The 25,229-nt window shown below is 43.1% G+C and overlaps 1 non-coding gene across 1 annotated transcript; it reads left to right on the top strand.

Moving 5' to 3' along the window:
• Positions 1–7,218: 7,218 nt before the first annotated feature.
• Positions 7,219–7,292, top strand: Trnat-ugu (transfer RNA threonine (anticodon UGU)). The gene has a single exon. It is a non-coding gene; the product is annotated as a tRNA-Thr (tRNA).
• The last annotated feature ends 17,937 nt before the right edge of the window (positions 7,293–25,229 follow it).

Raw genomic sequence — 25,229 nt, 5'->3', positions numbered from 1 at the left:
TATGAGGATGCAAAAGGCAGTGGAAACCACTGCATTAAAGACACGTAACTTGTATCCACAGGACATGTGGCCTGTAATTGAAGAAGTGTCATTGGCAAAAGATTCCGGAATAGTCCCCCATTCGGATTACCGGGAGGGGACTGCCAAAAAGATTGAATAATCGTCGGAAGGATAACCTTCTACGAATCGGGGCGCGGAATGTCAGGAGCTTGAACGTGGTAGGGAAACTAGAAAATCTGAAAAGGGATATACAGAGGCTCAATCTAGATTAGTAGAGTTCAATGAAGTGGAAAGAAGACAAGGATTTCTGGTCAGATGAGTATAGGGTAATATCAGCGGCAGCAGAAAATGGTGCAACGGGAGTAGGATTCGTTATGAATAGGAGGGTAGGGCAAGTGTGTTACTGTGAACAGTTCAGCGATAGAGTTGTTTTTATCAGGATCGACAGCAAGCCAACACCGACAACGATAGTTCAGGTACACATGCTGACGTCGCAAGCTAAAGATGAATAGATAGAGAAAGTGTATGAGAATATTGAAAGGCTAATAGAGTATGTAAAGGGATATGAAAATCTAACAGTCACGAGAGATTGGAATGCAGTTGTAGGGGAAGGAGTAGAAGAAAAGGTTACAGGAGAATATGGGGTTGGGAAAAGGAATGAGAGAAAGACTAATTGAGTTCTTTAACAAGTTTCAGAAGAATGCTGAAGATTAGATGGGTAGATCACATAACTAATGAGGAAGTATTGAATACGATTGGGGAGAAGAGAAGTTTGTGGCACAACTTGACCAGAAGAAGGGATCAGTTGGTAGGACATGTTCTGAGACATCAACGGATCACCAATTTAGTATTGGAGGGCAGCGTGGAGGGTAAAAATCGTAGAGGGAGACCAAGAGATGAATACACTAAGCAGATCAGAAGGATGTAGGTTGCAGTAGGTACCGGGAGATGAAAAAGCTTGCACAGGATAGAGTAGCATGGAGAGCTGCATCAAACCAGTCTCAGGACTGAAGACCACAACAACAACAACAACAAGTTTCAGCTAGCAATAGCGAACACTCAGTTCAAGACCACAAGAGGAGGAGGTATACTTGGAAAAGGCCGGGTGATACGGGAACACTTCAGCTACATTATATCATGGTCAGACAGAGATTCCGAAATCAGATACTGGATTGTAAGACGTACCCACCGAGCAGATATAGACTCAGATCACAGTATAGTAGAGATGAAAAGCAGGCTGAAGTTTTAAACATTGGAAAGAATCGATACGCAAAGAAGTTGGATACGGAAGCACTAAGGAATGACGAGATAAGGTTGAAGTTCTCTAAGGCTATAGATACAGCAATAAGGAATAGCTCAGTAGGCAGTACAGTTGAAGAGGAATGGACATCTTTAAAAATGGCAATTACAATGGGTAACAGAAGAAATACTTCAATTGATCGATGAAAGGAGGAAGTACAAAAATATTCCGGGAAACTCAGGAATAAAGAAATACAAGTCGCTCAGGAATAAAATAAATAAAAAGTGCAGGGAAGCTAAGACGAAATGGCTGCAGAAAAAATGTGAAGACATCGAAAAAGATATAATTGTCGGAAGGACAGACTCAGCATACAGGAAAGTCAAAACAACCATCGGTGACATTAAAAGAAAGGATGATAACATCAAGAGTGCAACGGTAATTCCACTGTTCAATGCAGAGGAGAGAGCGGATAGGTGGAAAGAATACATTAAAAGACTCTAAGAGAGGGAATATTTGTCTGATGTGAAAGAAGAAGAAAGAGGAGTAGATTTAGAAGAGATAGGGGATTCAGCATTAGAATCAGAATTTAAGAGAGCTTCGGAGGACTTAAGATCTAATAGGCAGAAGGGATGGATAAAATTACATCAGAATTTCTAAAATCATTGCGGGAAGTGACAACAAAACGACTATTCACGTTGGTGTGTAGAATGTATGACTCAGGCGACGCACCATCTGATTTTCGGAAAAGCATCATCCACACAATTCCGAAGATGGCAAGAGCTGACAAGTGCGAGAATTATCGCACAATCAGGTTAACAGCTCATGCATTCAAGCTGCTTACAAGAACAATACACAGAAGAATGGAAAAGAAAATTGAGGATACGCTTTTTAGCTTTAGAAAAGGTAAAGGCGCGAGAGAGGCAATTCTGACGTTGCGGCTAATAAGGAAGAAATTCTAAAGAAAAATCAAGACACGTTCACAGGATTTGTCGACCTGTAAAAAGCGTTCGACAATGTAAAATGGTGCAAGATGTTCGAAATTCTGAGAAAAGTAGGGGTAAGCTATAGGGAGAGACGGGTCATATACAATATGTACAACAGCCAAGAGGGTATAATAAAGGTGGACGACCAAGAACGAAATGCTCGTATTGAAAAGGGTGTAAGACAAGGATGTAGCCTTTCGACCCTACTGTTCAATCTGTACATCGAGGAAACAATGATGGAAATAAAAGAAAGGTTCAGGAATGGAACTAAAATTTAAGGTGAAAGGATATCAATGATTCGAATCGCAGATGACATTGCTATCCTGAGTGAAAGTGAAGAAGAACGACATGATCTGCCGAACGGAATGAACAGTCTAACGAGTACAGAGTATGGACTGAGTGTAAATCGGAGAAAGACGAAGGTAATGAGAAGTAGTAGAAATGAGAACAACGAGAAACTTAACATCAGGATTGATGGTCACGAAGTAGATGAAGTTAAGGAATTCTGCTACCTAGGCAGTAATGGAACCAGTGACGGACGAAGCAAGGAAGACATAGAAAGCAGACTAGCAATGGCAACAAGCGAATTCCTGGCCAAGAGAAGTCTATTAATATCAAATATCGGCCTTAATTTGAGGAAGAAATTTCTGAGTATGTACCTCTGGAGTACAGCATTGTATGGTTGTGAAATATGGACTGTGGGAAAACCGGAAGAGATGAGAATCGAAGCATTTGAGATGTGGTGCTAGGGACTAATGTTGAAAATTAGGTTGACTGATAAGGTAAGGAATGAGGAGATTCTGCGCAGAATCGGAGAGGAAAAGAATATGTGAAAAACATTGATAAGGAGAAGAGACAGGATGACAGGACGTCTTTTAAGACATGAGGGAATGAATTCCATGGTACTAGAGGGAGCTGTAGAGGGCAAAAATTGTAGAGGATGACAGAGATTGGAATACATCCAGCAAATAATTGAGGATGTAGATTGCAAGTGGTACTCTGAGATGAAGAGGTTGCACCGGAGAGGAATTCGTGGCGAGCCGCATCAAACCAGCCAGAAGACTGATGAAAAAAAAGGATGCCTTTATTAACTACGAAAGAAGAAAGCACGTTAGCTGTCCGTCCTTTGTTCCATAGTGGTGCCGGCATGAAGAGACAACACTAAAGCTTCTGAAATGTAAGCACCTATTCGCCACCGCCCAGTGGCATCGTATCTGCGAAAAGGATGGAACAAACTTCATGGATCCATGCAACACGTAGCACCCTGGCAAGAAATTACAAAATGCCTGGCGATATGATAATGTGAGAATTATAATGTGAGAATTACCTGAGATTGACTGCTGCCTTGGAATGACCATCGACATAGAACCACCCTTAAGAAATACAGCTGAAATCTGTGCATAATGGACCATCTGGACTCTTGCCAATGTAGGATTCACTACTAGGACCAGATAACATTATCTGGCGCTGTGGTCGGTGCTGCAAGTCCATGCCCTGGGTGCCCGTGTTCAGGTTCGAGTGCTGGTTTTTGCCTAGAGCTCTTTCAAGTGACGTCACATGTGTTGGATTGCTGTTGAAATTGCTCGTCAATATTTTATAAAGTTTTAGTCTTCATTTACTTATTTTAAAGTTTATTTGTGTTAATAGTTGCTGCACAAGTAACCTGTTAGTGGATTTTCATTAATCTCAGCATTTCTTCCTGTGTTATTGACTCGAGTGGTCTGTTATTCGTGACTGTGCTTACGTCGTTAGTAGTGTGTTTACATTTTGCGGCGTGCAGTTGCAGCATTGGGCATTCTGTTAGCAAAAGGGTGAATAGACTCTCAGACCATGATGCACAAATTTTAACGTTAAAGGCTTTTGTACTCAAACGAATGTCACATATAATTACAAACTATGTAAGAAAGCTAATCCAACAGCAATAGAGAGTTTTTTAAACCTTGTCAGGAAACAGGAGTGGCAGGATGTGTGTAGTGCCGATAACATAGATGATAAAAGCTTTCCTTAACAAATTTCTCATGCTCTCTGTTTCCTTAACACATTTATCATGCTCTTTGAGAGTTGCTTTCCATTAGAACGTTCTAAACGGGGTACTAGCAGTAATAGGCAGCCCGGGTGGCTGACTAGTGGGATAAGGATATCTTGTACAACATAACGGGTATTAAATCAAAATGTTAGAAGTAGTCACAATCGAGCTAGAGTAGCCCATTACAAACAGTATTGTAAGGTGCTTAAAAATGTTATTAGGAAGGCAAAGAGTATGTGGTATGCAAATAGAATAGCTAATTCACAGGATAAAATTAAAACCATATGGTCAGCTGTGAGGGAAGGGTCTGGTCAGCTACACAAGGCTATTAATGGGAGCAAAATGCAAAACATAAAACATATACTTGATTATATTCCGCATGAATATAGGTATTTCTATGGTGATTACCAGTTTGGATTCCGTAGAAATGTTGGAACACGTGAGACAATACTGACCCTACGGCTTATCTTAGAAGCTAGATTAAGAAAAGGCAAACCTACGTTTCTAGCATTTGTAGACTTAGAGAAAGCTTTTGAAAATGTTGACTTTAACACTCTCTTTCAAATTCTGAAGGTGGCAGGGGTAAAATACAGGGAGCGAAAGGCTATTTACAATTTGTACTGAAAACAGATGGCAGTTATAAGAGTCGAGGGACATGAAAGGGAAGCAGTGGCTGGGAAGGGAGTGAGACAGGGTCGTAGCCTCTCCCCGATGTTATTCAATCTGTATATTGAGCAAGCAGTGAGGGAAACAAAAGAAAAATTCGGAGTAGGTATTATAATCCATGGAGTAGAAATAAAAACTTTGAGGTTCGCTGATGACATTGTAATTCTGTCAGAGACAGCAAAGGACTTCGAAGTGCAGTTGAATGGAATGGACAGGGTCTTGCAATGAGGATATAAGATGAACATCAACAAAAGCAATACGAGGATAATGGAAGGTAGTCGAGTTAACTCAGGTGATGCTGAGGGAATTAGATTAGGAAATGAGACACGTAAAGTAGTAAAGGAGTCGTGCTATTTCGGGAGTAAAATAACTGATGGTGTCCGAAGTAGAGAGGATATAAAATGTAGACTGGCAATGGCAAGGAAAGCGTTTCAGAAGAAGAGAAATTTGTTAACATGGAGTATAGATTTAAGTGTTAGGAAGTCGTTTCTGAAAGTATTTTTATGGACTGTAGCCATGTATGGAAGTGAATCGTGGACGATAAATAGTTTAGACAAGAAGAGAATAGAAGCTTTCGAAATGTGGAGCTACAGAAGAATGCTGAAGATTAGATGGGTAGTTGGGGAGAAGAGGAGTTTGTAGCACAACTTGACTAGAAGAAGGGATCGGTTGGTAGGACATGTTCTGAGGCATCAAGGGATCACCAATTTAGCATTGGAGGGCAGCGTGGAGGGTAAAAATCGTTGAGGGAGACCAAGAGAGGAATACACCAAGCAGATTCAGAAGTATGTAGGCTGCAGTAGGTACTGGGAGATGAAGAAGCTTGCTCAGGATAGAGTAGCATGGAGAGCTGCATGAAACCAGTCTCAGGACTGAAGACCACAACAACAACAACATGATGATTTGATGAAATGGCCTGTTCGTAACAGTGCTGGTGGTGGTGATGATGATCAGTGCAACCATTTTTAATGTGTTTTGATTAGAGTTACAGTACTATTAAATAGTATAAATAAAAAACGAAACAACTTAAGGCACTACTAAAAATGTAGCTTGAGGATGTGTATGAATTACATCCTCAAGAAAGACTTTTTTTTAAAAAAGAGACTGCAAAACCTAGCAAGTGCAATAGAGCAAGTGCAATAGTGGTAAAATATCCATTTCATTCTGTTCTGTAAACACTGGAGACCAATCCTGTTTCATTCCATATACTCAACCACAGAATGTCTTCCTGAAAACATAAGATTTTGGAGTAAGGTCCTTTCTAAAATGATTATATCAAAAATGATAACTAGTACTATAGGTTACAGAACGCATGTGACTCATTTAACAGTCATGAGACTGCCTTATACGAATAAATTCTAGTACAATGTGTGGGAACAGAATTAGCAAAAATACACTAATGAGCCAAAACATTTGACCACCTGCTTAATAGCTTGCTTTTCCGTCTTTGGAATGAAATACATCACTGATTCTGCATATCAGGGATTCGGCCGTTTCTTGTTATATTTGTAGGTGTGTGCCATTAGATGTGTACGCACAGGTCGAGTAATTCGCGTAGGTAACGGGCAGCTGATCTGCGAACGCGGTGATAGCGTCCTATAGCAATGAAATGATATTTAAATGGACACCCTAGCTGCAAACAGGCGTTGATGTACTTCATTGGGGACATGTTGAAAATGTGTGCCCCGACCGGGACTCGAACCCGGGATCTCCTGCTTACATAGCAGACGCTCTATCCATCCGAGCCACCGCGGCCACAGAGGATAGTGCGTCTGCAGGGACTTATCCCTTGCACGCTCCCCGTGAGATCCACATTCCCAACATGTCCACACCACTACATTCGTAGTGCGCCTAATAGATGTTTGCCCATCCTACTCATTACTCGTGGCAGATTAATTTACCAAGTCCCGTACGAGTTCGGGCATAGCGTGTGCGTTCGCACAAGAAGGTCAATGGCCGGGAAGTACAGCAACGCCTGTTTGCAGCTAGGGTGTCCATTTAATTTTCATTTCATTTCTAGCAAAGCTGCATGGTCATCCACGGCAACTGTTCTTTCGGGAACAGATACTACCGTCATATATAGTTACAATATGGCTTCCCGGCCATTGACCTTCTTGTGCGAACGCACACGCTATGCCCGAACTCGTACGGGACTTGGTAGATTAATCTGCCACGAGTAATGAGTATGATGGGCAAACATCTATTAGGCGCACTACGAATGTAGTGGTGTGGACATGTTGGGAATGTGGATCTCACGGGGAGCGTGCAAGGGATAAGTCCCTGCAGACGCACTATCCTCTGTGGCCGCGGTGGCTCAGATGGATAGAGCGTCTGCCATGTAAGCGGGAGATCCCGGGTTCGAGTCCCGGTCGGGGCACACATTTTCAACATGTCCCCAATGAAGTACATCAACGCCTGTTTGCAGCTAGGGTGTCCATTTAATTATCATTTCATTTCTAGCAAAGCTGCATGGTCATCCACGGTAACTGTTCTTTCGGGAACAGATACTACCGTCATATATAGCGTCCGATAGCGACCCAGATAGGTTCCATACTATTTGCATCAGCCGAATTTGGTCGTCAAGACATTACCGTGGGTTCCGTTATAATGCTCCTCAAACCACTGTAAAACTCTTATGGCTACTAGACACGGGCAATTATACTGCTGAAAGATGAAATCGGCGTCGCGGAAGACCTCAAGCATGAAGGGATGCAGATGGTTCGCAACTGTTAGCGCGTCTTCGATTACTACCATACGTCCGATGCAAGCGCAGGAAAATGTCGCCCGTAACACAAGACCGTTCTCACCATCACTCGCCCCTGGTGTGCTGCACGTCTCAAGCCGCCGTTCACCCAGATGACGACCATCGACCTGGTGTAGCAAAAATGTGACTCACCCGAAGAGCCGACACGTTTCCATCGATCGACCGTTTAATCTCGCTGGTCCCGTGTGCCCACTGCAGTCGTAGTAGTGGTCTGCCGCGGAGCTCCATGTTCAACAATGTACGATGAACGGTGTGCTCCGAAACACTTGTGCGTGCACCAGCACATTTCTCTTTCGGCAGAGATCCCACTATCCTGTTTTACAGAGCAGACGAACCTACGAACCCCACGTTCTGCGAAGAGTCGTCGACGTCCAATCATTTAGCTCCTAGTGGTAGTTTAACTTTCTTACCTCTTTCCGTAGATGCTTACGACAGTAGTACGTTAACATTTGGATTACTCGTTCAGACTCTGCGTAACAATAATCATCTGCCCTTAGACAAAGTCGCTTATCTGAGTGGATTTCCCCATTTACAGCCCATGTCTTCTCTAGGGTGATCCCCATCCGTCTCTGCTGCGCTTACATACTTTTCATAACACGTCACGTGCCTGCAACGCCAGCAGGTGACATCCTTCGCCAGCCGGAGTGGCCGAGCGGTTCTAGGCGCTACAGTCGGGAACCGCGTGACCGCTACGGTCGCAGTTTCGAATCCTGCCTCGGACATGGATGTGTGTGGTGTCCTTAGGTTAGTTGGGTATAAGTGGTTCTAAGTTCTAGGGGACTGATGACTCAGAAGTCCCATAGTGCTAAGAACCATTCGAACCATTTTTGACATCCATCCTCGCTTTGGGCAGTGGTCTTAATGTTTTGGCTGAACGGTGTATATCACATAGTTACAATCTTTCATCAAAAGCCTACATATATTCTTCTGTAAACCTATATATGTTCAACCACGACATCGCAAGTTTCAATTAAACCTTTACGTCCGTACGTCTCGTACAAATTTATTCGCTTGGCGCCGGCAGCGCTAGGTCGTATTACTTGGCTTGTCGCCGCCCGCTTGTCACCTTCCCGTTGATGACAAGCTTCAAACAAATTGACCTTTTCGCGCTTTAATTTCCCGGAAATCCTCTATTTTGCCGTATCGTTCCACAAACTCGAATTTTCTTTTCAAGTAACTTCTTTGCAAGTTCTACACTGTTATAATAATTATCCATGCAGAGGTGATGCCACTTTCCATCAGAAGGTGTCAATATTTCCGTCACTGTTTTTGCTAAAGGCTGTCGAGCGCCGGAATATATCTTGAGTGAGGAAATGAATCCCGTACTCGAATCACACAGTGTCCGAATGAGTATGCCGTATTTCGCAATTTTCGATGGATTGTGAACTTTAAAATTTAACCGTCAACGCCACGGTATCATTCCTTCATCATCTGTTTTGGAAAAATAACCAATTCCGGATTGCACTTTGACAAGCCAGTCTGCACTATCCAGTTTATTGTTGCTGTCGGGAAAATGTAAAAATTATAATATTTGTCCGAATCGGTTGCGGGACATCGTTTTGCGAAATATCGGTGTGTCTATCAACGGATTCGTTGACCAATAATTATTGATCCTTGCTTTTCTTACAATTCCCATAAGGATAGCAAGCCCAAACCATTTTCTAAGTTCGAGTCCCATAACGTCGACAAATTTGGCATTTTTTAAATCCAGTTTCCTTCTATTACAATTTTGACTGTAGTACTTTTTGGTTTCGTTGCTAATATATTCAAATACATCGTTCCCAATATATAATTGTACGGTATCCTCGACGCTCTGTGTATCTTTCGGAAATAGGTTTGGACCCGGGGATCGTTCAAATTTATTACTGGTCCTCGGTAAATCAAAGTCTGACCACTGTGCACTGTCTTCTCCGTCTGATTCAGCCGAACCAGTTGGCAACCGTAGCGTTTGCCGAATTCTTCTTGGACGTATTTCACTATCTTCTTCTGCTTCACTTTCGTTTTTTTTATATCCAATGTCTTCTTCCCAACCAGCCAAGTCGTTCGGAACGTCAGACAAGATGTCCGCGCATTCATCGTAAATAATCCTATTATCTCTTTCGTCCTCCATGAAGAAAGGGCGCAAGTACTTATAACAACAAAACACTTGTTGACGTGTGTAGTTTATTGTTACATAAACAAAACGCCAACAGAAAGTAAAAGATACTAATATGCTGTCGGCTGTCGCCAGCCACTCAGCGGTACTATGCAGACACCACTGTGGTGTCGCCGGCCGTTGATCGTTATTTCGCGCGCGACACCACTTTGGTGTCGCCGTACGGCATAGTGTTAAGTACGCAATGTACCTTCTACGGGTAGAACGCGTTGTTGCAGCACCTCGTTCTGATTTTAACCATCTGAGCACCATGATGATGAATTCGTGCTTCTAAACTTCTATTAATGAAATAACAACACTATCGAAAACACAGATCACTTTGTTACTGAGTTTCTTCACAGGTAAATGAATCACATTTTTACTTATGTTGTTTCAGCTCATAACTGTCAGGTATGAAGCGATTGGAATGAAACAACCAACATTAAAGGGGAGAAAAATCGTGGGGTCCAGGGAGATGTGTGTTTAACGTAGCTGGACGTCAGTGTTTGGCGAGGCAGAAAACCATGAACCATGGACCTTGCCATTGGTGGGGAGGCTTGCGTGCCTCAGCGATACAGATGGCCGTACCGTAGGTGCAACCACAACGGAGGGGTATCTGTTGAGAGGCCAGACAAACATGTGGTTCCTGAAGAGGGGCAGCAGCCTTTTCAGTAGTTGCAGGGGCAACAGTCTGGATGATTGACTGATCTGGCTTTGTAACATTAACCAAAACGGCCTTGCTGTGCTGGTACTGCGAACGGCTGAAAGCAAGGGGAAACTACAGCCGTAATTTCTCCTGAGGACATGCAGCTTTACTGTATGATTAAATGATGATGACGTCCTCTTGGGTAAAATATTCCTGAGGTAAAATAGTCCCCCATTCGGATCTCCGGGCGGGGACTACTCAAGCGGACGTCGTTATCAGGAGAAAGAAAACTGGCATTCTACGGATCGGAGCGTGGAATGTCAGATCCCTTAATCGGGCAGGTAGGTTAGAAAATTTAAAAATGGAAATGGATAGGTTAAAGTTAGATATAGTGGGAATTAGTGAAGTTCGGTGGAAGGAGGAACAAGACTTTTGGTCAGGTGATTACAGGGTTATAAATACAAAATCAAATAGGGGTAATGCAGGAGTAGGTTTAATAATGAATAAAAAAATAGGAGTGCGGGTTAGCTACTACAAACAGCATAGTGAACGCATTATTGTGGCCAAGATAGACACAAAGCCCATGCCTACTACAGTAGTACAAGTTTATATGCCAACTAGCTCTGCAGATGATGAAGAAATTGATGAAATGTATGACGAGATAAAAGAAATTATTCAAGTAGTGAAGGGAGACGAAAATTTAATAGCCATGGGTGACTGGAATTCGTCAGTAGGAAAAGGGATTGGGGGGAAGAAATTAAAGAGGAAGTCGCCTTGTAGAATTTTGCACAGAGCATAACTTAATCATAGCTAACACTTGGTTCAAGAATCATGAAAGAAGGTTGTATACCTGGAAGAATCCTGGAGATACTAAAAGGTATCAGATAGATTACATAATGGTAAGACAGAGATTTAGGAACCAGGTTTTAAATTGTAAGACATTTCCAGGGGCAGATGTGGATTCTGACCACAATCTATTGGTTATGAACTGCAGATTGAAACTGAAGAAACTGCAAAAAGGCGGGAATTTAAGGAGATGGGACCTGGATAAACTGAAAGAACCAGAGGTTGTACAGAGTTTCAGGGAGAGCATAAGGAAACAATTGACAGGAATGGGGGAAAGAAACACAGTAGAAGAAGAATGGGTAGCTCTGAGGGATGAAGTAGTGAAGGCAGCAGAAGATCAAGTAGGTAAAAAGACGAGGGCTAATAGAAATCCTTGGGTAACAGAAGAAATATTGAATTTAATTGATGAAAGGAGAAAATATAAAAATGCAGTAAATGAAGCAGGCAAAAAGGAATACAAACGTCTCAAAAATGAGATCGACATGAAGTGCAAAATGGCTAAGCAGGGATGGCTAGAGGACAAATGTAAGGATGTAGAGGCTTGTCTCACTAGGGGTAAGATAGATACTGCCTACAGGAAAATTAAAGAGACCTTTGGAGAGAAGAGAACCACTTGTATGAATATCAAGAGCTCAGATGGCAACCCAGTTCTAAGCAAAGAAGGGAAGGCAGAAAGGTGGAAGGAGTATATAGAAGGTTTATACAAGGGCGATGTACTTGAGGACAATATTATGGAAATGGAAGAGGATGTAGATGAAGATTAAATGGGAGATAAGATACTGCGTGAAGAGTTTGACAGAGCACTGAAAGACCTGAGTCGAAACAAGGCCCCGGGAGTAGACAACATTCCATTAGAACTACTGATGGCCTTGGGAGAGCCAGTCATGACAAAACTCTACCATCTGGTGAGCAAGATGTATGAGACAGGCGAAATACCCACAAACTTCAAGAAGAATATAATAATTCCAATCCCAAAGAAAGCAGGTGTTGACAGATGTGAAAATTACCGAACTATCAGTTTAATAAGTCACAGCTGCAAAATACTAACGCGAATTCTTTACAGACGAATGGAAAAACTGGTAGAAGCGGACCTTGGGGAAGATCAGTTTGGATTCCGTAGAAATGTTGGAACGCGTGAGGCAATACTAACTTTACGACTTATCTTAGAAGAAAGATTAAGAAAAGGCAAACCTACGTTTCTAGCATTTGTAGACTTAGAGAAAGCTTTTGACAACGTTAACTGGAATACTCTCTTTCAAATTCTGAAGGTGGCAGGGGTAAAATACAGGGAGCGAAAGGCTATTTACAATTTGTACAGAAACCATATGGCAGTTATAAGAGTCGAGGGGCATGAAAGGGAAGCAGTGGTTGGGAAGGGAGTAAGACAGGGTTGTAGCCTCTCCCCGATGTTGTTCAATCTGTATATTGAGCAAGCAGTAAAGGAAACAAAAGAAAAATTCGGAGTAGGTATTAAAATTCATGGAGAAGAAGTAAAAACTTTGAGATTCGCCGATGACACTGTAATTCTGTCAGAGACAGCAAAGGACTTGGAAGAGCAGTTGAACGGAATGGACAGTGCCTTGAAAGGAGGATATAAGATGAACATCAACAAAAGCAAAACGAGGATAATGGAATGTAGTCAAATTAAATCGGGTGATGCTGAGGGGATTAGATTAGGAAGTGAGACACTTAAAGTAGTAAAGGAGTTTTGCTATTTAGGGAGTAAAATAACTGATGATGGTCGAAGTAGAGAGGATATAAAATGTAGACTGGCAATGGCAAGGAAATCGTTTCTGAAGAAGAGAATTTTGTTAACATCGAGTATAGATTAAAGTGTCAGGAAGTAGTTTCTGAAAGTATTTGTATGGAGTGTAGCCATGTATGGAAGTGAAAAATGAACGATAACCAGTTTGGACAAGAAGAGAATAGAAGCTTTCGAAATGTGGTGCTACAGAAGAATGCTGAAGATAAGGTGGGTAGAACACGTAACTAATGGGGAGGTATTGAATAGGATTGGGGAGAAGAGAAGTTTGTGGCACAACTTGACTAGAAGAAGGGATCGGTTGGTAGGACATGTTTTGAGGCATCAAGGGATCACAAATTTAGCATTGGAGGGCAGCGTGGAGGGTAAAAATCGTAGAGGGAGACCAAGAGATCAATACACTAAGCAGATTCAGAAGTATGTAGGTTGCAGTAGGTACTGGGAGATGAAGAAGCCTGCACAGGATAGAGTAGCATGGAGAGCTGCAACAAACCAGTCTCAGGACTGAAGACCACACAACAACAACAACGGACGTCAGTGTTTGGCGAGGCAGAAAACGAGCTCTGGCACTTGGGCACCAGCAAGAAAGTAATCTGTGGCTTCATTCTCGTAACGACTTCGGCACTGAGCGGAACATCAGAAACTGTATTATGACGGCCAGAGCGAGAATCGTTTCGTATGCGAACCAGACACTTTCCACTGCAATTAACGTTACTGCGCTTGTCCTGTGTTAGTCTCCACAGAAAAGAACTGGATACCTACTCGCAGTTGAATTGTTTACACGGTCGAATAACAATAATTGGTTTCTGTCTTTCACCCACAAGTCGATTTCGTTAAGCCCCAACCATGATTCTGGATACTGCTATTTGTAGTAAATATTCAAATTTCCCGCGCCAGCTAGCATGATTCTCGACAAAGCCGTATGCAACAAATTCGCCGCGCATAGTTACAGGTAGAGTAGGGCAACACGATCATTTTTCCCGATTCGATTTCTACGATTCAATCTCACATTGCGAATCGATTTCTACGATTCATTCTCGTCTGCGATGGCATGATTCGCACGGAATGCAAAAAGTTCTACATCTTACTCACAGATGGCAGGACATGTCTGAAATTGTCAATGGGGTTAGAATCGAACTGTGTCACAAGATATGACAGAAATAGTTTATTTATGAATAAACATGCGTATGACGTTACAAGTGTGATTCTCGATTTTTACGTGTAATGCCTTAATTGATGAAAGGTCACGTTTGATTTGATTGCATCTCTTGTTTTATTTCAGTATGCCAGGAAAGAGGAGTCGATTTGTGCGAAAGGTGATGCAAAATTACGCGGTACGCCAGTTTGGTTGTGTGGCTTGAACGTATCTAACTACAGACGTCTGCTTTATAGCAACAAAATCTAGCAGTGAGGAAGACGTGGTTTGGCTCATATCATCCTATGTTTTTCTGTGCTAAGATGTCTTTTCAAGTCCACATCACCCTTGTAATTCATAACGCAGCTGAGAGCCCTCCCACACAGCAAATTCAGCTTAACTTTCATTTCTTCTAAATACAAAGCATAGGTACTTTGCTTTTAATTTGTCTGAAAACTTGGCGCTATCACTACTATTTACGTGAGAAGACGACATACTTCTAAACAGTAGGATTCAATAGTGTACAGCGGCATTACTTAACTAAAATTTAATATGAATCTGGATGATGGTAGCGACAGTAAATGGGAAATGCCTTTACGCTCGTTCCCGTCAGCCACCGCCAAGTATCAGTTTGGTTTTCACGAGTAATATTACGGCCCACGAACTTCGCTTGTTCGTTCCGAGCTTCCTTTGTTCACGCGCATCGTCCACTTGACTGCCATCTGGCGGTCGTAATCATTCGGCATGATTCGGAAGTTGCCTTCGAAGCATAGCGTACTAAGAATCAACGAATCGTTGGAACTTGGAATCGTCACGACTCGGAAACACGCAATCGTTCTTACGATTCTTTTGAACGACGATTCGTCCGTATCACGATTCGATTCTTACGATTCTTTATTTAGAGTCGTTCAAATGAACGACTCATTCACGAATCGCCACAACTCTAGTTACAGCCCGAAATCATTGCGCTATTGCACAAGCCTGCCGCGCCCACCCTCGCAACTCCATATGCAAGAGACACTCAAATTCCCCGCACCCAGCCACAGCCTGAAATTATTGCACTATTGGCAGCGCCCCCCCCCCCCCCCCCCCATAAGAAATCCGCCAACACTGGAGCAACTTCTCCATGCCACGACTACACAACTCTCGTGGTTTTCAGGTGAAAAATCCGTCGAGCCATGTTCGGAGCGCATTTTCATACGGAAAGGAAGTTCCTTGAAGATTGTTCGATAGAGAGCTGAAATCGTGAAAATCTGAGGGTGCAAGATCAGGTAAGTTGAGTGCGGGATGACTTCCCAACCCAGGTCCTGCATAGCCTAGCGCTTTTTGTCCGTTTAATAGAACACGGGAGGGCCTTATTGTGAAGTAGCAATACTTCAAGCAGTCTTCCTGCCCGTTGTTCTTGAGTGCGTCTGCAAGACGTCTCAGTTGTTGACAGTAAATGTCGGCAGTGATGATTAAACATCGGGGAAGTAATTTGTAGTACACCACACCGTCGCAGTTCCACAAGGTGCATAACATTGTCTTTCGTGTATTCGCGCTGGTCTTTATACGGATGCTGCTGCTTTGTTTACGCTCGACCATTCCTTCCTTTCCAAATGTTAGAATAAAGACACCTTTTCTCGTCACCGTCAACGATTCAGGTTAGGAATGACCGGTGTTGTTCACGGGCCAATTGATGACGAGCAGGCAAAGATACACTTACGGCCACGAGCTGATGTTTGTGATTTTGGATTATAGCACGCGGTACCCATACACCCGATGCTTGAACCTTCCACACTGCATGCAAACGTCGCACGATGGTGGAATGATCACAGTTCATATTTGCCAGCTCTCGAACACAATGACGTGGATCATTGTGGATTAATGCGTTTAAATGATTTTCGTCAAACCCCGCAGGTCTCCCTGAACGTGGAGAGACACTAGTGTCAAAACTATCCTCCTCAAGACGAGAAAACGACAATCGATAAATAAACCCATAGCAACCGGAATTTCAACATATAAAACAAAAACGCTACGAACTTGTACACCAACCTAATAATATGCTCTTAAAGATCACCGTATGTTGGGATTTTGTCAAGAGCCAACCCATGTGTTGCTGCCTACGGACAGCAACTGAAGATTTGCATATAGACCACAGAGTAGGCTGCATACAGAAAATAAAGCAGAGGGCGGCTCCTTTGATTTGTACTACCTCAAGCGTTGAGCTCGACGCTATATTGTAGGCGATTAAACGCGAAGCGACCGACAGCTGCTTACTACTACGGCTCGAAATAGACATTTTTACGAAACAGAGCTAGTATATTCAACTACATGAAAACAGTTACTAAAGGAAACTCTAGTGAAACGTAAAATTTGACCAAGACGAGTTAATATAATCTATTACCCCCTCACATCAGTGCGGAACCTTAGCCTACTCACTAAAAATAGCCCGAACGACATAAATTTATTTCTTACCACTGGGAACGGAAGACATTCAAACTTTTACGAAAGGGCACAGCTTTCCGTTCTGTCCCCCACAATTTTACTCCTCCCCCCCCCCCCCCATCCCACCGTTCTTGCACCTAATTTTAATCCAATTAAAATTGTTTAAAACAATAACGAAGGAAAACTATGCAATGAACTAACGACCGTTCTGTCTGCTTCTGTAAAAACGTTAGCAAATATCCCATATTCTAAGTGTGCCCCACATATTATATAGTTCTTATTTAAGTATCTTGCACCTTTCTTCAGTAAATCTGCGCTCCCGAGTACACAATCCATTCTCTTCCACTTGAAATAAATACTGATTTAAAACATATGCTACAGTTAGAGCAACGTTTAATCTCTCTTCATTTCCTAACATTCACCTCGTTAAACAACAAAAGCTCATCAGACATCGTAATTGGTATATTCTCTCTCCTTACCTAGAATTACTAGGCAGAGATGAATAATATTTAGTACATTCTAAGAAAATAACTGCTTAAAATTCTGTTGGGGAAGTCAAAGAGTAAATGAAACCAAAAGTTGAAAAGACACTTTAACTTCAGACGTATGAAGCATAGAGGCAGTTAAACAATCACCCTTCCTGTGCTCGTCCGCCGTTCGTGGTCTAGTGGCTAGCGTCGCTGCCTCTGGATCACGTGGTCCAGGGTTCGATACCCGGCCGGATTGGGGATTTTCTCTGCCTAGGGGCTGGGTGTTTGCGTTGTCCTCATCATTTCACCGTCATCATCATTCGCGTCACGGGGTGGCAACTGGAAGGGCATCCGGCTACCCCTTAAATTAACCGTACCAGATATTTGGGTTGGGTTGGGGTTTTGGGTTGTTGTGGGGGAGGAGACCAGACAGCGAGGTCATCAGTCCCATCGGATTAGGGAAGGACGGGGAAAGAAGTCGGCCGTGCCCTTTAAAAGTAACCATCCCGGCATTGGCCTGGAGCGATTTAGGGAAATCACGGAAAACCAAATCAGGATGGCCGGACGCGGGATTGAACCGTCGTCCTCCCCAGTGCGAATCCAGTGTGCTAACCACTGTGCTACATTGCTCGGTGGTACCAGATTTGTCCATAACCAAGATGACCCTGCAAAAATGTTGGACAAAGGCACAAGAACAAGAAGATCACTTCACAGTGGTCTACACAGTATGGACACAGAATACGAGGTGCATTCAAGTTCTAAGGCCTCCGACTTTTTTTTTCTAATTAACTGCTCACCCGAAATCGATGAAACTGGCGTTACTTCTCGACGTAATCACCCTGCAGACGTACACATTTTTCACAACGCTGACGCCATGATTCCATGGCAGCGGCGAAGGCTTCTTTAGGAGTCTGTTTTGACCACTGGAAAATCGCTGAGGCAATAGCAGCACAGCTGGTGAATGTGCGGCCACGGAGAGTGTCTTTCATTGTTGGAAAAAGCCAAAAGTCACTAGGAGCCAGGTCAGGTGAGTAGGGAGCATGAGGAAACACTTCAAAGTTGTTATCACGAAGAAACTGTTGCGTAACGTTTGCTCGATGTGCGGGTGCGTTGTCTTGGTGAAACAGCACACGCGCAGCCCTTCCCGGACGTTTTTGTTGCAGTGCAGGAAGGAATTTGTTCTTCAAAACATTTTCGTAGGATGCACCTGTTACCGTAGTGCCCTTTGGAACGCAATGGGTAAGGATTACGCCCTCGATGTCCCAGAACATGGACACCATCATTTTTTCAGCACTGGCGGTTACCCGAAATTTTTTGGTGGCGGTGAATCTGTGTGCTTCCATTGAGCTGACTGGCGCTTTGTTTCTGGATTGAAAAATGGCATCCACGTCTCATCCATTGTCACAATCGACGAAAAGAAAGTCCCATTCATGCTGTCGTTGCACGTCAACATTTCTTGGCAACATGCCACACGGGCAGCCATGTGGTCGTCCGTCAGCATTCGTGGCACCCACCTGGATGACACTTCTCGCATTTTCAGGTCGTCATGCAGGATTGTGTGCACAGAACCCACAGAAATGCCAACTCTGGAGGCGATCTGTTCAACAGTCATTTGGCGATCCCCCATAACAATTCTCTCCACTTTCTCGATCATGTCGTCAGACCGGCTTGTGCGAGCCCGAGGTTGTTTCGGTTTGTTGTCACACGATGTTCTGCCTTCATTAAACTGTCGCACCCACGAACGCACTTTCGACACATCCATAACTCCATCACCACATGTCTCCTTCAACTGTCGATGAATTTCAATTGGTTTCACACCACGCAAATTCAGAAAACGAATGATTGCACGCTGTTCAAGTAAGGAAAACGTCGCCATTTTAAGTATTTAAAACAGTTCTCATTCTCGCCGCTGGCGGTAAAATTCCATCTGCCATACGGTGCTGCAATCTCTGGGACGTATTGACAATGAATGCGGCCTCATTTTAAAACAATGCGCATGTTTCTATCTTTTTCCAGTCCGGAGAAAAAAAATCGGAGGCCTTAGAATTTGAATGCACTTCGTACTTTTGCTCACATCACGAGCATTTCTGCGTTTTTTTCCTATCGAAGTTTGGCTGACTGTAATTATTAAGGCCAAATTGCTCTGACTCCGACTTGGCCGTCTTTTCTCCTACTACAGCTCATTACAACGACGGTAAAGCCTACAGTATTAACACATATTTCTATATTTTACGGTATCCATTCGCCTTTGTCTTCAAAAACAACTGTTTAATCAGTTCGAATATGGCAGACTTGGCGAACGTGCACTAAATTTTGGCGTATTGATTGAAACAGATTTTCCTTTCTGTATTCGGTACTCGCTCTTGTTTCCTATACTCTGCAAACCAATGTGAAATGTGTGGCAGAGGACACGTCCCGGTGAACGACTTAGGACTTTTTCCCTTTCCATTCACGTATAGAGTGCGAGAAGAATTAATTATTGCTTAGACGCCTCTGTGCGAGTGGTAATTAATCTTTTCTTCGAGATCCCTATGGGAGCGCTACATAGGGATATTCCTAGTTTCATCAGTTAAAGCTGATGCAAGAAACTTTCTAAGCAGGCATCGACGGGATAGTTTGCGTCTATCGTCAAGCGTCTACCATTTCTGTTCTTTCAGCATCTTCACACTCTCCCTTGTCTTAGACAAAACTGTGACCATTCGTGGGGCTTTTTTTCTACATCCATTCAACATCGCCTATTAGTACTGTTTGGTACGGATCCCACACATATGAGCAATATTCTAGGAGGGCTAGCATGGTATTTTGTATGCAGTCTCGTTTGTAGATTGACTGCATTACCCTGGTATTCCACCAATCAACCGAAGTCTATAATTTGCTTGACCTACGACTGAGACTGTACAATCGTACCATTTCATATCACTACAAATTGTCAAGCCAGGAAGTTGTACGAGTTCATCGACTCCAACTGTGACTCATTGATATTGTAGTCATGAGATACTACGTCTTTCTGTTTGATAAAGTGCACAATTTTATATTTCTCAACATTTAAAGTGAGCTGTCAAACTCTGCACAACTTTGGATTCTATTAACTCCTGAAAGACAGTTTTGCTGCTTTTTTCAGACGGTACTTCGTAATAGATAATAGCATCATCTGCGAAAACTCTGAAGTTACTATTAATATTGCCTACAACTTCATTAATACACAACATGAACATGAAACCGTCTCAGCACACTTTCCTGGGGCTCGTCTGAAGTTACTTCTAAATCTGTCGATGTCTCTCCATAAAAATAACGTATTGTTTACTCCCCATCAAGAAATCTTCAGTCACAAATCTCCCTTGAGAACTCATTTTGCCGTATTTTCGATTGTAAGTGTATGGGTGGTACTAAGTCAAATGCCTTTCGGAAGTCAAGAAACACTGCTTGTGGCTGACTGCATTCATCCAAGGCTTTCAGACTGTCATGGGAGAAAAGCACCAGTTGGATTTCAGATGATGGATGGTTTCGTAATGTACGCTGGTTGGATGGAGGAGACCGTTGTGTTCGAAGTATCTCATTACATTTTAGTTCAGAATATGTTCTAAGATTCGACAAAAAATTGGTGTCAACGACACTGGGCTGTAGTTGTGTCGATCACTTCAGCTACGGGGACTAATGACCTCAGCAGTTGAGTCCCATAGTGCTCAGAGCCACTTAAGCTACGTTCTTATAAGCGGGTGTGACCTATGTTTTCTTATTAACCACTGGACACAGATTGTTGTTCTTGTGATCTTCGGTTAATCATGCTTAAAAGAGGAGCTACTTAAGCTTCAAATTCGGCATAGAATCTGCTAGGGATTCCAACAAGTCCTGGAGCTTTGGTCAGCTCTAACGATTCAAGCTGTTTCTCAACGCGATTGAAACTAATATCTGTTTCACTCTTTTTTGCAATGGTACGAGAACCAAATTCTAGTAGTATTCCTGGGCTTTTCTTTGTAAAGGAACATCTGAAAAAGGAATTAAGGATTTCTGCTTTTGTTTTTTACCCTCTCTCGTTCGTGTCTGGACATTAACTTTGGTGCCACCAACAGTAGTCATTGAAGGCTCCACACTCTGCCCTTGTTTTACACCTATCATGTTGTAGTCACTGCTTATTTAGAAGTTTGTAGTGACTTTATGCCACGGAGAGTCCCATCATGAACTCTTCTACTAGGTACATATCTATTCACTGCATGCTCAACTAACTTGAGTTCTAGCCCCTCTACATACATCTGTCCTGGACTAAAAGCTTCGAGTTCCAGTTGCTGTTTCTTTATCCAGTTTACTGAATACATAGACGTTTATGCTTGTTTTACTTGTCCTTTGTTCTTTGGTAATCATTGTTGTTACAACTGCTTCACGGTCACTGACACCAGTTTCAGTGTGGACATCCTCAAAGAGAATTGGTTGCGATTAGACTCAATATATTTTCATCATGAATGGCCTTGTAAACTATCTCTTCAAGGTAATTTTCAGAGAAGGCGTTTAGTAATGTTCTGCAGAAAGTCTTCTTACGCCCACCACTAACAAAACTGTAATTTTCCCAGTTGATTGTTGGGCGCCTAGAGCCTACTCCAGTCATGACAGTATGATTGGGGAACTTACGTACTAATGAACATTGATTTTCACTGAAGTTTTCGGTTGCAACTGGAGGTGAGTCTGGTGGTTGATGGATTCTACTGCAATTTTTAAGAGTCTTACGTTAATACTCTCGCATGCAGTTTCGGTGCCTGCTTTCGCTACATGAAGCAATCACGATACCTTCTCAACACCATAAGACGACCAAAGCTCTGTCCTCATGTGATACTACTCCACTAACTGATTACGAGAAAAAACGCTGATATCGCGAGTCTTACAGAAAAAGGTGGCTCGGTTAAGGCGAAAGCCGGGGTGGATCTTATGCCAAGATCACCTCTGATTTCAATCCTCACGCTTACTTTTTCAGAGCTTGACTCCGTCATCAATTTCCTCGTCGTGGATCAGTCGTTAAGTCCTAAATTTCCTTCTTTTCCTTTTTATAATTCGGTATCAGTAGACATACCTTCCGGAGGACATCGATATGTGTGGCAAAAAACGGCACCGCTTGTCACTAACATTGCAGTACCACGATCGTAAAATCGGAGTGAAGTATACTACGTACACGCTTATGCATACAAATGGTTAAAATTTCAGGGCAACTTACGGTGGTACGAAAGAAGAAAATGGTTGGAGTGGGGGGAGAGGGGGGGGGGGGGGGGGGGGAAGGTTGGAGTGTCGAGAAAATTGCTTTGGATGTAAATGAGTGTTTTCTTATGGATTTCTCGCAAGCAGGTTGTTAACTGAGATAAGTATTGAATATGACGATTATAGACTGTTTCTAAATCAATACTCATTCCCCACATTAATTCTTCCCGCGCTTACCCTCCATCGCGCTACCATGAATGGTATGTAACTGTCCCCAACTATAATAGAAAAGCAGGGCATGCGAAGAGGGTAATGGTGTTCTGTCACTTCAAGGTAGAACGCATAAGTGCTGTTACAGTTCACTAAACTGATACCTCGTATAGATGTGTTTGTTCCAGTGCAGATGTAGAGCTCTGAGAGAGAGAGAGAGAGAGAGAGAGAGAGAGAGAGAAAGAGAGTAAAATAACTAACGAGGTGGCTAAGGCACTCGGTACTACTCAATGATCTGATACGTTCCAAATCAAGAATCCCAATAGCTTTTCTCTTTTATTTACGACAGACGTAACAGATACTGTTATAAAATGCTAACAAAACGTTTTTCACATGTTTCTCCGTTAATTTTAGACTGTCAGAATAGGATTGCATTACGTCTTGCAGAAAATATGTTCACGAATCTTCTCTGCTTTACACGCAGAATACAATATTATGCGGTGCTCATCCGAGCTCTTAATTGTGCGGCCAATAACGCGAATCGTACCGTTGTTCCTCCCTCGCTCCAGACTGACCTGACAGAATCACTTCGCTTCATAGCGCACTTTTGGCAGGAGCTCAAGGTGCTCGGAGTACTTCATGAAAATATTGTTATTCCAATGCTAACGAAAATTGTTATAGAACTGAGATCTGAAATAAGTGGATTAAAGTTTGCTATTCAGAGTGTATTCGGCATGACAGACAATCAAATCTGAATCAAACTTTATCAGATATTGATAAACAAATGCAACAATCTTGGCGCTCTGGCTCCTATGTCGGCAGCCAATCAGATTACCGTCCTACTAAACTGGCGCAATTTGTCATGCAATTGGTATTCATTGCATTGTATCGTGTGTTATCTTCACCACACACAATCTCTTACGTCATCAGCAGATGTTTTGAAATCTCAACCAAACTATGAAGTGAATCTCTGGAAAGAATCCTACGGCTCCAAAGTCAGAAATATCACGAACTGCACAATTTAGGTAGGAGCAACGCCATCCAGATTCCGAATATAACGAAATACTGAACAGCAGGGTTCACATTTGACTGGTTGTGAAAATATCGCGTTATTCCTCATCTAAGAAGGAGAAACATCTGCCAGCACATGTCGGATCTCGGCTACGCAGAGCTGTGGACTGTCGAGATTGGTTTATCGTCCCACCATACGAGCATTACCGCTCGCCTAGGTCGGCATCCCAGGACTGTCAAGCAAAAATGGAATGGGTGGCTTCTGGAAGACCACACTGAGTGCATACAGGATCTCAACAGCTTCACGTGACTAGAGCCCGAGAGATTAGGCATATTGTTAGCTCAGCCATGCAGGGTTGTACAGGCACATCACACACCTTGAATCAGGAACGTAGCTTGCAGAGTGTCTATGCAGATGTAGATGCAGATGGCCTTGTCTCAGGAATATGGGTTGCGGAGTATGGATGTAGATGTAGATGGCCTTGACTCAGGAATGTGGCTTTTGGAGTGACTTTGTAGATGTAGATGGCCTTGATTCAGGAAAGTGGCTTGCAGAGTATCTGTGTAGCTGTAGATGTAGATGGCCTTGACTGAGGAATGTGGCTTCTGGAGTGTCTATGTAGATGTAGATGACCTTGACTCAGGAACGTGGCTTGCAGAGTATCTATGTAGCTGTAAATGCAGATGTCCTTGACTCAAGAACGTAGGTTGCGGAGTATCTATGTAGGTTTAGATGGTCATGACTCAGGAATACAGCTTGCAGAGTATGTGTGTAGATGTAGATGGCCTTGTTTGTAGCAATATCAGTATCAACACGGAAGCAGACTGTCAGCACGGCGACCGTTATGCAGTTTTCCTAGTCGCAGCAGCAGAAAAAGACACACCGACCAAAGTGTTCCTAGTGATAACAGTAGAAGCGTTAGTGGCCCGGCGTAGCCTGCCCAGATGAGGCCCGGTATCGTATATCGCATCAAGATGGGCATATCTGTCTGTGGAGGTTCCGAAAATAACGAGTGAGGCCAGACTGCTTTCGTCACAATGTACGGGACGAGCCCCTGGTGTGACGGCATGGGGTGCCATTTGGGGAAATAAAACTATCACTTCTGTTTTGCGTAAGTGATGCAGTGCTACATATCTGACTTGTTGTGGCCACTGGCTGTGTCTGTCTTCGCCGGCCGGAGTGGCCGAGCGGTTCTAGGCGCTACAGTCTGGAACCGCGCGACCGCTACGGTCGCAGGTTTGAATCCTGCCTCGGGCATGGATGTGTGTGATGTCCTTACGTTAGTTAGGTTTAAGTAGTTCTAAGTTCTAGGGGACGTATGACCTCAGCAGTTTAGTCCCATAGTGCTCAGAGCCATTTGAACCATTTTGTGTCTGTCTTCGAGGTACGTGGCGCTATCTGTTAATATGATCATAGGTTGCCGACAGACTAACATGTCACCACTCGCCACCCATTACGAGTAACGATCTCTGGCAGAGCGAAAGTAGCATGGTATGAGGTACCCATATCTATCATCCAAGCTCACAAGCGGACTGTGGCTACTCATCATCACCAATTTTGTCCAGACTTAGTATACCTAGGTTTTGGTCAGAAATGGAAGTCTCGGACGTCGGATCTCCAATGGCCAAGCGTTTAGGAAAAATAGCATTTTTGGAGCGGGTCGGAAGTGGTATAAACCATTTATGTTAGCATAGTGTTCAGGCAATGGTTGGCACAGTCGAAGGAGT

The sequence above is a fragment of the Schistocerca serialis genome, chromosome 2 (genome assembly GCF_023864345.2).
Source record: "Schistocerca serialis cubense isolate TAMUIC-IGC-003099 chromosome 2, iqSchSeri2.2, whole genome shotgun sequence".
NCBI classification, from domain to species: domain Eukaryota; kingdom Metazoa; phylum Arthropoda; class Insecta; order Orthoptera; family Acrididae; genus Schistocerca; species Schistocerca serialis.
The sequence above is the reverse complement of the archived record's forward strand: the minus strand, read 5'-3'. Positions and strand labels throughout refer to the sequence as shown.